The following is a 13,499-nucleotide window of genomic DNA, read 5'->3' on the forward strand; positions in this document are numbered from 1 at the left end:
GAATATAGAATGATGAACACAAAATCTGGAATATAGAATAGAGAATACAGAACACAGAATTAAGAACATGGAATGTAGAACACATTATTTAGAATAAAAATACAGAATACTGAATTTCGAATTTAGAATATAGAATGTAGAACACAAAATATGGAATGTAGAATATGGAATGCAGAATATTGAATTCACAATATAGAATGTAGAACACAGAATTTAGAATATAGAGTATAGAATACTGAATATAGAATTTAGAATATAGAATGTAGAACACAGAAAATAGAATATAGAATACAAAATATAGAACACAAAATTTAAAACATGGAATGCAGAACAGAGAATTTAGAATATAGAATACAGATTACTGAATATAGAATTTGGAATATACAATGTAGAACACCGAACTTAGAATATAGAATACAGAATACTGAATATAGAATTTAGTATATACAATGTAGAACACTGAATATAGAATATAGAATACGGAATGCAGAATACAGAATACAGAAGATAGAATATAAAACACAGAATATAGAATATGGGAAACAGAATACAAATCCCAGAACTGAGAACATGGAATGAAGAACACAGAATTTAGAATATAGAAAACCAAATACTGAATATAGAATTTCAAATATAGAATGATGAACACAGAATTCAGAATATTGAATAAAGAATACTGAATATTGAATTAAGAATATACAATGTACAACACAGTATATAGAATATAGATTAGAGAATATAGAACCCAGAATTTAGAACATGGAATGCAGAACACCGAATTTAGAATATAGAATACAGAATACTTTATATAGAATTTAGAATATAGAATGTAGAACACAGAATATAGAATATACACTACGGAATGCAGAATATAATATATAGTATATAGAATTATGAACACAAATTATACAATATAGAATAGAGAATATAGGACCCAGGATTAAGAACATGGAATTTAGAACACAGAATTTAGAATATAGAATACATAATACTGAATTTCGAATTTAGAATATAGAATGTAGAACACAGAATATGGAATGTAGAATATGGAATGCAGAATATTGAATAAAGAATATAAAATGTAGAACACAGTATATAGAATATAGATTAGAAAATATAGAACGCAGAATTTAGAACATGGAATGCCGAATACAGAATTTGGAATATAGAATACAGAAAACTTTATATAGAATTTAGAATATAGATTGTAGAACACAGAATTTAGAATAGAGAATACAGAATACTGAATAAAGCATTTAGAATATTGAATTTAGAACACAGAATGTAGAATATATTATGCAGAATACTGAATATAGAATTTAGAACATTGAATGCAGAACACAGAATTTAGAATATAGAATGCAGAATACTGTATATAGAATTTAGAATATAGAATGTAGAACACAGAATATAAAATATAGACTACGGAATGCAGAATATAAAATAAAGAATATAGAATGATGAACACAAATTATAGAATATAGAATAGAGAATATAGAACCCAGAATTAAGAACATGGAATGTTGAACACAGAATTTAGAATATAGAATACAAAATACTGAATTTCGAATTTAGAATATAGAATGTAGAACACAGAATATAGAATATAGAATACAGAATATAGAACACAAAATTTAGAACATGGAATGCACAACACAGAATTTAGAATATTGAATATCGAATACTGAATATAGAATATGAATATACAATGTAGATCACAGAATTTAGAATATAGAATACAGATACTGAATATAGAAATTAGAATATACAATGTAGAACACAGAATATAGAATATAGAATACGGAATTCACAATACAGAATACAGAATATAGAAGAAAAATATAGAAAATATAATGCACAACACAGAATATAGAATATAGAATACCGAATACTGAATATAGAAAATGAGTATACAATTTTGAACACAGAATTTAGAATATAGTATAAAGACTACTGAATATAGAACTTAGATTATAGAATGTACAACACAGAATACAGAATATAGACTACAGAATGCAGAATATAGAATATAGAATATAGAATATAGAATGATGAACACAAAATCTGGAATATAGAATAGAGAATACTGAACCCAGAATTAAGAACATGGAATGTAGAACACATTATTTAGAATATATAATACAGAATACTGAATTTCGAATTTAGAATATAGAATGTAGAACACAAAATATGGAATGTAGAATATGGAATGCAGAATATTGAATTCACAATATAGAATGTAGAACACAGAATTTAGAATATAGAGTATAGAATACTGAATATAGAATTTAGAATATAGAAAGTAGAACAGAGAATATAGAATACAGAATATAGAACCCAAAATTTAGAACATGGAATGCAGAACAGAGAATTTAGAATATAGAATATAGAATACTGAATTTCGAATTTAGAATATAGAATGAAGAACACAGAATATGGAATGTAGAATATGTAATGCAGAATATTGAATACAGAATATAGAATGTAGAACACAGAATTTAGAATATGGAAAACAGAATATAGAAACTAGAATTTAGAACATGGAATGCAGAACACAGAATTTAGAATATAGAATACAGAATACTGAATATAGAATTTAGAAGATAGAATGTAGAACACAGAATATAGAATATAGAATAGAGAATATAGAACCCAGAACTTAGAACACGGAAAGCAGACACAGAATTTAGAATATAGAATACAGAATACTTAAAAAAAATTTACAGTATACAATTTGAACAGAGTATAGAATATAGAATACGGAGTACTGAATATAGAATTTAGAATATAGAATGTAGAACACAGAATATAGAACATAGAATAGAGTATATGGAACACAAAATTTAGAACATGGAATGCAGAACACAGAATTTAGAATATAGAATGCAGAATACTGAATATAGAATTAAGAATATAGAATTTAGAACACAGAATATAGAATATAGAATACAGAATATAGAACACAAAGTTTACTACTTGGAATGCAGTACACAGAATTTAAAATATAGAACAGCAATACTGAATATAGAATATGAATATACAATGTAGAAAACAGAATTTAGAATATAGAATACAGAATACTGAATATCGAATTTAGAATATTGAATGTAGGACAAAGAATGTAGAATACATTATGCAGAATACTGAATATAGAATTTAGAACAATGAATGCAGACTACAGAATTAAGAATATAGAATGCAGAATACTGTATATAGAATTTAGAATATAGAATGTAGAACCCAGAATATAGAATATAGACTACGGAATGCAGAATATAGAATAAAGAATATAGAATGATGGACACAAATTATAGAATATAGAATAGAGAATATAGAACCCAGAATTAAGAACATGTAATATTGAACACAGAATTTAGAATATAAAATACAAAATACTGAATTTCAAATTTAGAATATAGAATGTAGAACACAGAATATAGAATATAGTATACAGAATATAGAACACAAAATTTAGAACATGGAATGCAGTACACAGAATTTAGAATATAGAATACAGATTACTGAATATAGAATTTAGAATATAGAATGGAGAACACAGAATTTAGAATATAGATTTTAGAATAATGAATATAGAATTAAGAATATAGAATTTAGAACACAGAATATAGAATATAGAATACATAATATAGAACACAAAATTTAGAACATGGAATGCACAACACAGAATTTAGAATGTAGAATACAGATAGTGAATATAGAATATAGAATATACAATGTAGAACACAGAATATAGAATATAGAATACGGAATTCAGAATATAGAATACAGAATATAGAACACAAAATTTAGAACATGTAATGCACAACACAGAATATAGAATATAGAGTACCGAATACTGAATATAGAAAATGAGTATACAATTTTGAACACAGAATTTAGAATATAGAATAAAGAATACTGAATATAGAATTTAGAAAATACAATGTAGAACACTGAATATAGATTATAGAATACGGAATGCAGAATATAGAATACAGAAAATAGAATATAGAACACAGAATATAGAATATGGAAAACAGAATACTGAATATAGAATTTCAAATATAGAATGATGAACACAGAATTTAGAATATAGAATAAAGAATACTGAAAATTGAATTAAGAATATAGAATGTAGAACACAGTATTGAGAATATAGATTAGAGAATATAGAACCCAGAATATAGAACATGGAATGCAGAACACAGAATTTAGAATATAGAATACAGAATACTTTATAAAGAATTTAGAATATAGAATGTAGAACACAGAATATAGAATATAGACTTCGGAATGCAGAATATAGGATATAGGATATAGAATTATAAACACAAATTATAGAATATAGAATAGAGAATATAGAATCCAGAATTAAGAACATGGAATTTGGAACACAGAATTTAGAATATAGAATACAAAATATTGAATTTCGAAATTAGAATATAGAATGTAGAACACAGAATATGGAATGTAGAATATGGAATGCAGAATATTAAATACAGAACATAGAATGTAGAACACAGTATATAGAATATAGATTAGAGAATATAGAACGCAGAATTTAGAACATGGAATGCAGAACACAGAATTTGGAATATAAAATACAGAATACTGAATATAGAATTTAGAATATAGAATGTAGAACACAGAATATAGATTATAGAATAGAGAATATAGAACCCAGAATTTTGAACATGGAATTCCGAACACCGAATTTAGAATATAGAATACAGAATACTGAATATAGAATTTAGAACATAGAATGCGGAACACAGCAATTAGAATATAGAATACAAATACTGAATACAGATTTTAAAACATGGAATGCAGAACCCAGAATATAGAATATAGAATACGGAATACTGAATATAGAATTAAGAATGTAGAATGAAGAACAGAGAATATAGAATATAGAGTATAGAATATAGAAACCAGAATTAGAACATGGAATGCAGAAAACAGAATATAGAATATAGAATACAGAATACTTAATATAGAATTTAGAATATAGAATGTAGAACACAGAGTATAGAATATAGAATATGGAATACTGAATATAGGATTTAGATTATAGAATGTAGGACACAGAATATAGAATGTAGAAAACGGAATGCAAAATATAGAATACAGAATACAGAATGTATAACACACAATGTAGAATATGGAATACAGAATACAGATCCGAGAATTTAGAACATGGAATGCAGAACACAGAGTTTAGAATATAGAATACAGAACACTGAATATAAAATTTTGAATATAGAATGTAGAACACAGAATATGGAATGTAGAATACGGAATGCAGAATATTGAATACACAATATAGAATGTAGAACACAGAATTTAAAATATAGAGTATAGAATACTGAAAATAGAATTTAGAATATAGAATGAAGAACACAGAAAATAGATTATAGAATACAGAATATAGAACCCAAAATTTAGAACATGGAATGCAGAACAGAGAATTTAGAATATAGAATACAGAATACTGAATATAGTATTTGAATATACAATGTAGAACACAGTATATAGAATATAGAATACGGAATGCAGAATAAAATATATAGAAAATAGAATATAGAACACAGAATATAGAATATGGAAAACAGAATACAAAACCCAGAATTGAGAACATGGAATGAAGAACACAGAATTGAGAATACAGAAAACAGAATACTGAATATAGAATTTCAAATATAGAATGTTGAACACAGAATTTAGAATATAGGATAAAGAATACTGAATATTGTATTTAGAATATAGAATGTAGAACACAGAATATAGGATATATATTAGAGAATATAGAAACCAGAATTAAGAACATGGAATGCAGAACACAGAATTTACAATATAGAATACAGAATACTGAATATAGAATTTGGAATATACAATGTAGAACACAGAATATAGAATATAGACTAAAGAATGCAGAATATAGAATATAGAGTATATAATAATGAACACACATAATAGAATATAGAATAGAGAATATAGAACCCAGAATTAAGAACATGGAATGTAGAACACAGAATTTAGAATATAAATACAGAATACTGAATTTCGAATTTAGAAAAAAAATGTAGAACACATAATATAGAATATAGAATACAGATTATAGAACACAAATTTAGAACATGGAATGCAGTACACAGAATTTAAAATATAGAACAGCAATACTGAATAAAGAATATGAATATACAATGTAGAACACAGAATTTAGAATATAGAATGTAGAACACAGAATATAGAATATAGAATACAGAATATAGAAACCAAAATTTACAACATGGAATGCAGAACAGAGAATTTAGAATATAGAATACCGAATACTGATTATAGAATATGAATATAAAATATAGAACACAGAATTTAGAACATACAATACAGATTACTGAATATAGAATTTACAATATACAATATAAAACACAGAATTTAGAATATAGAATACAGAATACTGAATATACAATTTAGAATATTGAATGTAGAACACAGATATGGAATGTAGAATACGGAATGCAGAATATTGAATACAGAATATAGAATGTAGAACACAGGATTTAGAATATGGAAAACAGAATATATAACACACAATATAGAACATGGAATGCAGAACACAGAATTTAGAATATAGAATACAGATTACTGAATATAGAATTTAGAATATAGAATGGAGAACACAGAATTTAGAATATAGATTTTAGAATACTGTATATAGAATTTAGAATATACAATGTAGAACACAGAAATTAGAATATAGAATACAGATACTGAATATAGAATTTAGAATATTCAATGTAGTATACAGAATACAGAATATAGAATACGGAATTCAGAATATAGAATACAGAATATTGAACACAAAATTTAGAACATGTAATGCACAACACAGAATATAGAATATAGAATACCTAATACTGAATAAAGAAAATGAGTATACAATTTTGAACACAGAATTCAGAATATAGAATAAAAAATACTGAATATAGAACATAGAATATAGAATGTACAACACAGAATACAGAATATAGACTACAGAATGCAGAATATAGAATATAGAATATAGAATATAGAATGATGAACACAAAATCTGGAATATAGAATAGAGAATACAGACCCCAGAATTAAGAAAATGGAATTTAGAACACATTATTTAGAATATGGAATACAGAATACTGAATTTGGAATTTAGAATATAGAATGTAGAACACAAATTATGGAATGTAGAATATGGAATGCAGAATATTGAATTCACAATATAGAATGTAGAACACAGAATTTAGAATATATAGTATAGAATACTGAATATAGTATTTAGAATATAGAATGAGGAACACAGAAAATAGAATATAGAATACAGAATATAGAACCCAAAATTTAGAACATGGAATGCAGAACAGAGAATTTAGAATATAGAATACAGAATACTGAATATAGTATTTGAATATACAATGTAGAACACAGAATATAGAATATAGAATACGGAATGCAGAATATAATATACAGAAGATAGAATATAGAACACAGAATATAGAATATGGAAAACAGAATATACAACCCAGAATTAAGAACATGGAATGCAGAACACAGAATTTAGAATATAGAATACAGAATACTTTATATAGAATTTAGAATATAGAATGTAGAACACAGAATATAGAATATAGACTACAGAATGCAGAATATAGGATACAGGATATAGAATTACGAACACAAATTATAGAATATATAATAGAGTATATAGAACCCAGAATTAAGAATATGGAGTTTAGAACACAGAATTTAGAATATAGAATACAAAATACTGAATTTCGAATTTAGATTATAGAATGTAGAACACAGAATATAGAATATAGATTAGAGAATATAGAACGCAGAATTTAGAAAATGGAATGCAGAACACAGAATTTGAAATATAATATACAGAATACTGAATATAGAATTTAGAATATAGAATGTAGAACACAGAATATAGATTATAGAATAGAGAATACAGAACCCAGAATTTTGAACATGGAATTCCTAACACCGAATTTAGAATATAGAATACAGAATACTGAATATAGAATTTCGAACATAAAACGCGGAACACAGAATTTACAATATAGAATACAGAATACTTAATATAGAATTTAGAACATAGAATGCGGAACACAACAATTAGAATATAGAATACAAATACTGAATACAGATTTTAAAACATGGAATGCATAACCCAGAATATAGAATATAGAATACGGAATACTGAATATAGAATTAAGAATGTAGAATGAAGAACAGAGAATATAGAATCTAGAGTATAGAATATAGAAACCAGAATTAGAACATGGAATGCAGAAAACAGAATTTAGAATATAGAATAAGATTACTGAATATAGAATTTAGAATATAGAATGTAGAACACAGAGTATAGAATATTGAATACGGAATACTGAATATAGGATTTAGATTATAGAATGTAGGACACAGAATATAGAATGTAGAAAACGGAATGCAAAATATAGAATACAGAATACAGAATGTAGAACACACAATGTAGAATATGGAAAACAGAATACAGAACCAAGAATTTAGAACATGGAATGCAGAACACAGAGTTTAGAATATAGAATACAGAATAATGAATATCGAATTTAGAATATTGAATGTAGAACACAGAATATAGAATATTATGCAGAATACTGAATATAGAATTTAGAACATTGAATGCAGAACACAGAATTTAGAATATAGAATGCAGAATACTGTATATAGAACTTAGAATATAGAATGAGAACACAGAATATAGAATATAGACTACAAAATGCAGAATATAGAATATAGAATATAGAATATAGAATGATGAACACAAAATCTGGAATATAGAATAGAGAATACAGAACACAGAATTAAGAACATGGAATGTAGAACACATTATTTAGAATAAAAATACAGAATACTGAATTTCGAATTTAGAATATAGAATGTAGAACACAAAATATGGAATGTAGAATATGGAATGCAGAATATTGAATTCACAATATCGAATGTAGAACACAGAATTTAGAATATAGAGTATAGAATACTGAATATAGAATTTAGAATATAGAATGTAGAACACAGAAAATAGAATATAGAATACAAAATATAGAACACAAAATTTAAAACATGGAATGCAGAACAGAGAATTTAGAATATAGAATACAGATTACTGAATATAGAATTTGGAATATACAATGTAGAACACCGAACTTAGAATATAGAATACAGAATACTGAATATAGAATTTAGTATATACAATGTAGAACACTGAATATAGAATATAGAATACGGAATGCAGAATACAGAATACAGAAGATAGAATATAAAACACAGAATATAGAATATGGGAAACAGAATACAAATCCCAGAACTGAGAACATGGAATGAAGAACACAGAATTTAGAATATAGAAAACCAAATACTGAATATAGAATTTCAAATATAGAATGATGAACACAGAATTCAGAATATTGAATAAAGAATACTGAATATTGAATTAAGAATATACAATGTACAACACAGTATATAGAATATAGATTAGAGAATATAGAACCCAGAATTTAGAACATGGAATGCAGAACACCGAATTTAGAATATAGAATACAGAATACTTTATATAGAATTTAGAATATAGAATGTAGAACACAGAATATAGAATATACACTACGGAATGCAGAATATAATATATAGTATATAGAATTATGAACACAAATTATACAATATAGAATAGAGAATATAGGACCCAGGATTAAGAACATGGAATTTAGAACACAGAATTTAGAATATAGAATACATAATACTGAATTTCGAATTTAGAATATAGAATGTAGAACACAGAATATGGAATGTAGAATATGGAATGCAGAATATTGAATAAAGAATATAAAATGTAGAACACAGTATATAGAATATAGATTAGAAAATATAGAACGCAGAATTTAGAACATGGAATGCCGAATACAGAATTTGGAATATAGAATACAGAAAACTTTATATAGAATTTAGAATATAGATTGTAGAACACAGAATTTAGAATAGAGAATACAGAATACTGAATAAAGCATTTAGAATATTGAATTTAGAACACAGAATGTAGAATATATTATGCAGAATACTGAATATAGAATTTAGAACATTGAATGCAGAACACAGAATTTAGAATATAGAATGCAGAATACTGTATATAGAATTTAGAATATAGAATGTAGAACACAGAATATAAAATATAGACTACGGAATGCAGAATATAAAATAAAGAATATAGAATGATGAACACAAATTATAGAATATAGAATAGAGAATATAGAACCCAGAATTAAGAACATGGAATGTTGAACACAGAATTTAGAATATAGAATACAAAATACTGAATTTCGAATTTAGAATATAGAATGTAGAACACAGAATATAGAATATAGAATACAGAATATAGAACACAAAATTTAGAACATGGAATGCACAACACAGAATTTAGAATATTGAATATCGAATACTGAATATAGAATATGAATATACAATGTAGATCACAGAATTTAGAATATAGAATACAGATACTGAATATAGAAATTAGAATATACAATGTAGAACACAGAATATAGAATATAGAATACGGAATTCACAATACAGAATACAGAATATAGAAGAAAAATATAGAAAATATAATGCACAACACAGAATATAGAATATAGAATACCGAATACTGAATATAGAAAATGAGTATACAATTTTGAACACAGAATTTAGAATATAGTATAAAGACTACTGAATATAGAACTTAGATTATAGAATGTACAACACAGAATACAGAATATAGACTACAGAATGCAGAATATAGAATATAGAATATAGAATATAGAATGATGAACACAAAATCTGGAATATAGAATAGAGAATACTGAACCCAGAATTAAGAACATGGAATGTAGAACACATTATTTAGAATATATAATACAGAATACTGAATTTCGAATTTAGAATATAGAATGTAGAACACAAAATATGGAATGTAGAATATGGAATGCAGAATATTGAATTCACAATATAGAATGTAGAACACAGAATTTAGAATATAGAGTATAGAATACTGAATATAGAATTTAGAATATAGAAAGTAGAACAGAGAATATAGAATACAGAATATAGAACCCAAAATTTAGAACATGGAATGCAGAACAGAGAATTTAGAATATAGAATATAGAATACTGAATTTCGAATTTAGAATATAGAATGAAGAACACAGAATATGGAATGTAGAATATGTAATGCAGAATATTGAATACAGAATATAGAATGTAGAACACAGAATTTAGAATATGGAAAACAGAATATAGAAACTAGAATTTAGAACATGGAATGCAGAACACAGAATTTAGAATATAGAATACAGAATACTGAATATAGAATTTAGAAGATAGAATGTAGAACACAGAATATAGAATATAGAATAGAGAATATAGAACCCAGAACTTAGAACACGGAAAGCAGACACAGAATTTAGAATATAGAATACAGAATACTTAAAAAAAATTTACAGTATACAATTTGAACAGAGTATAGAATATAGAATACGGAGTACTGAATATAGAATTTAGAATATAGAATGTAGAACACAGAATATAGAACATAGAATAGAGTATATGGAACACAAAATTTAGAACATGGAATGCAGAACACAGAATTTAGAATATAGAATGCAGAATACTGAATATAGAATTAAGAATATAGAATTTAGAACACAGAATATAGAATATAGAATACAGAATATAGAACACAAAGTTTACTACTTGGAATGCAGTACACAGAATTTAAAATATAGAACAGCAATACTGAATATAGAATATGAATATACAATGTAGAAAACAGAATTTAGAATATAGAATACAGAATACTGAATATCGAATTTAGAATATTGAATGTAGGACAAAGAATGTAGAATACATTATGCAGAATACTGAATATAGAATTTAGAACAATGAATGCAGACTACAGAATTAAGAATATAGAATGCAGAATACTGTATATAGAATTTAGAATATAGAATGTAGAACCCAGAATATAGAATATAGACTACGGAATGCAGAATATAGAATAAAGAATATAGAATGATGGACACAAATTATAGAATATAGAATAGAGAATATAGAACCCAGAATTAAGAACATGTAATATTGAACACAGAATTTAGAATATAAAATACAAAATACTGAATTTCAAATTTAGAATATAGAATGTAGAACACAGAATATAGAATATAGTATACAGAATATAGAACACAAAATTTAGAACATGGAATGCAGTACACAGAATTTAGAATATAGAATACAGATTACTGAATATAGAATTTAGAATATAGAATGGAGAACACAGAATTTAGAATATAGATTTTAGAATAATGAATATAGAATTAAGAATATAGAATTTAGAACACAGAATATAGAATATAGAATACATAATATAGAACACAAAATTTAGAACATGGAATGCACAACACAGAATTTAGAATGCAGAATACAGATACTGAATATAGAATTTAGAATATACAATGTAGAACACAGAATATAGAATATAGAATACGGAATTCAGAATATAGAATACAGAATATAGAACACAAAATTTAGAACATGTAATGCACAACACAGAATATAGAATATAGAGTACCGAATACTGAATATAGAAAATGAGTATACAATTTTGAACACAGAATTTAGAATATAGAATAAAGAATACTGAATATAGAATTTAGAAAATACAATGTAGAACACTGAATATAGATTATAGAATACGGAATGCAGAATATAGAATACAGAAAATAGAATATAGAACACAGAATATAGAATATGGAAAACAGAATACTGAATATAGAATTTCAAATATAGAATGATGAACACAGAATTTAGAATATAGAATAAAGAATACTGAAAATTGAATTAAGAATATAGAATGTAGAACACAGTATTGAGAATATAGATTAGAGAATATAGAACCCAGAATATAGAACATGGAATGCAGAACACAGAATTTAGAATATAGAATACAGAATACTTTATAAAGAATTTAGAATATAGAATGTAGAACACAGAATATAGAATATAGACTTCGGAATGCAGAATATAGGATATAGGATATAGAATTATAAACACAAATTATAGAATATAGAATAGAGAATATAGAATCCAGAATTAAGAACATGGAATTTGGAACACAGAATTTAGAATATAGAATACAAAATATTGAATTTCGAAATTAGAATATAGAATGTAGAACACAGAATATGGAATGTAGAATATGGAATGCAGAATATTAAATACAGAACATAGAATGTAGAACACAGTATATAGAATATAGATTAGAGAATATAGAACGCAGAATTTAGAACATGGAATGCAGAACACAGAATTTGGAATATAAAATACAGAATACTGAATATAGAATTTAGAATATAGAATGTAGAACACAGAATATAGATTATAGAATAGAG

Source organism: Vicugna pacos, unplaced genomic scaffold (genome assembly GCF_048564905.1).
Source record: "Vicugna pacos unplaced genomic scaffold, VicPac4 scaffold_16, whole genome shotgun sequence".
Classification (NCBI taxonomy): Eukaryota; Metazoa; Chordata; class Mammalia; order Artiodactyla; family Camelidae; genus Vicugna; species Vicugna pacos.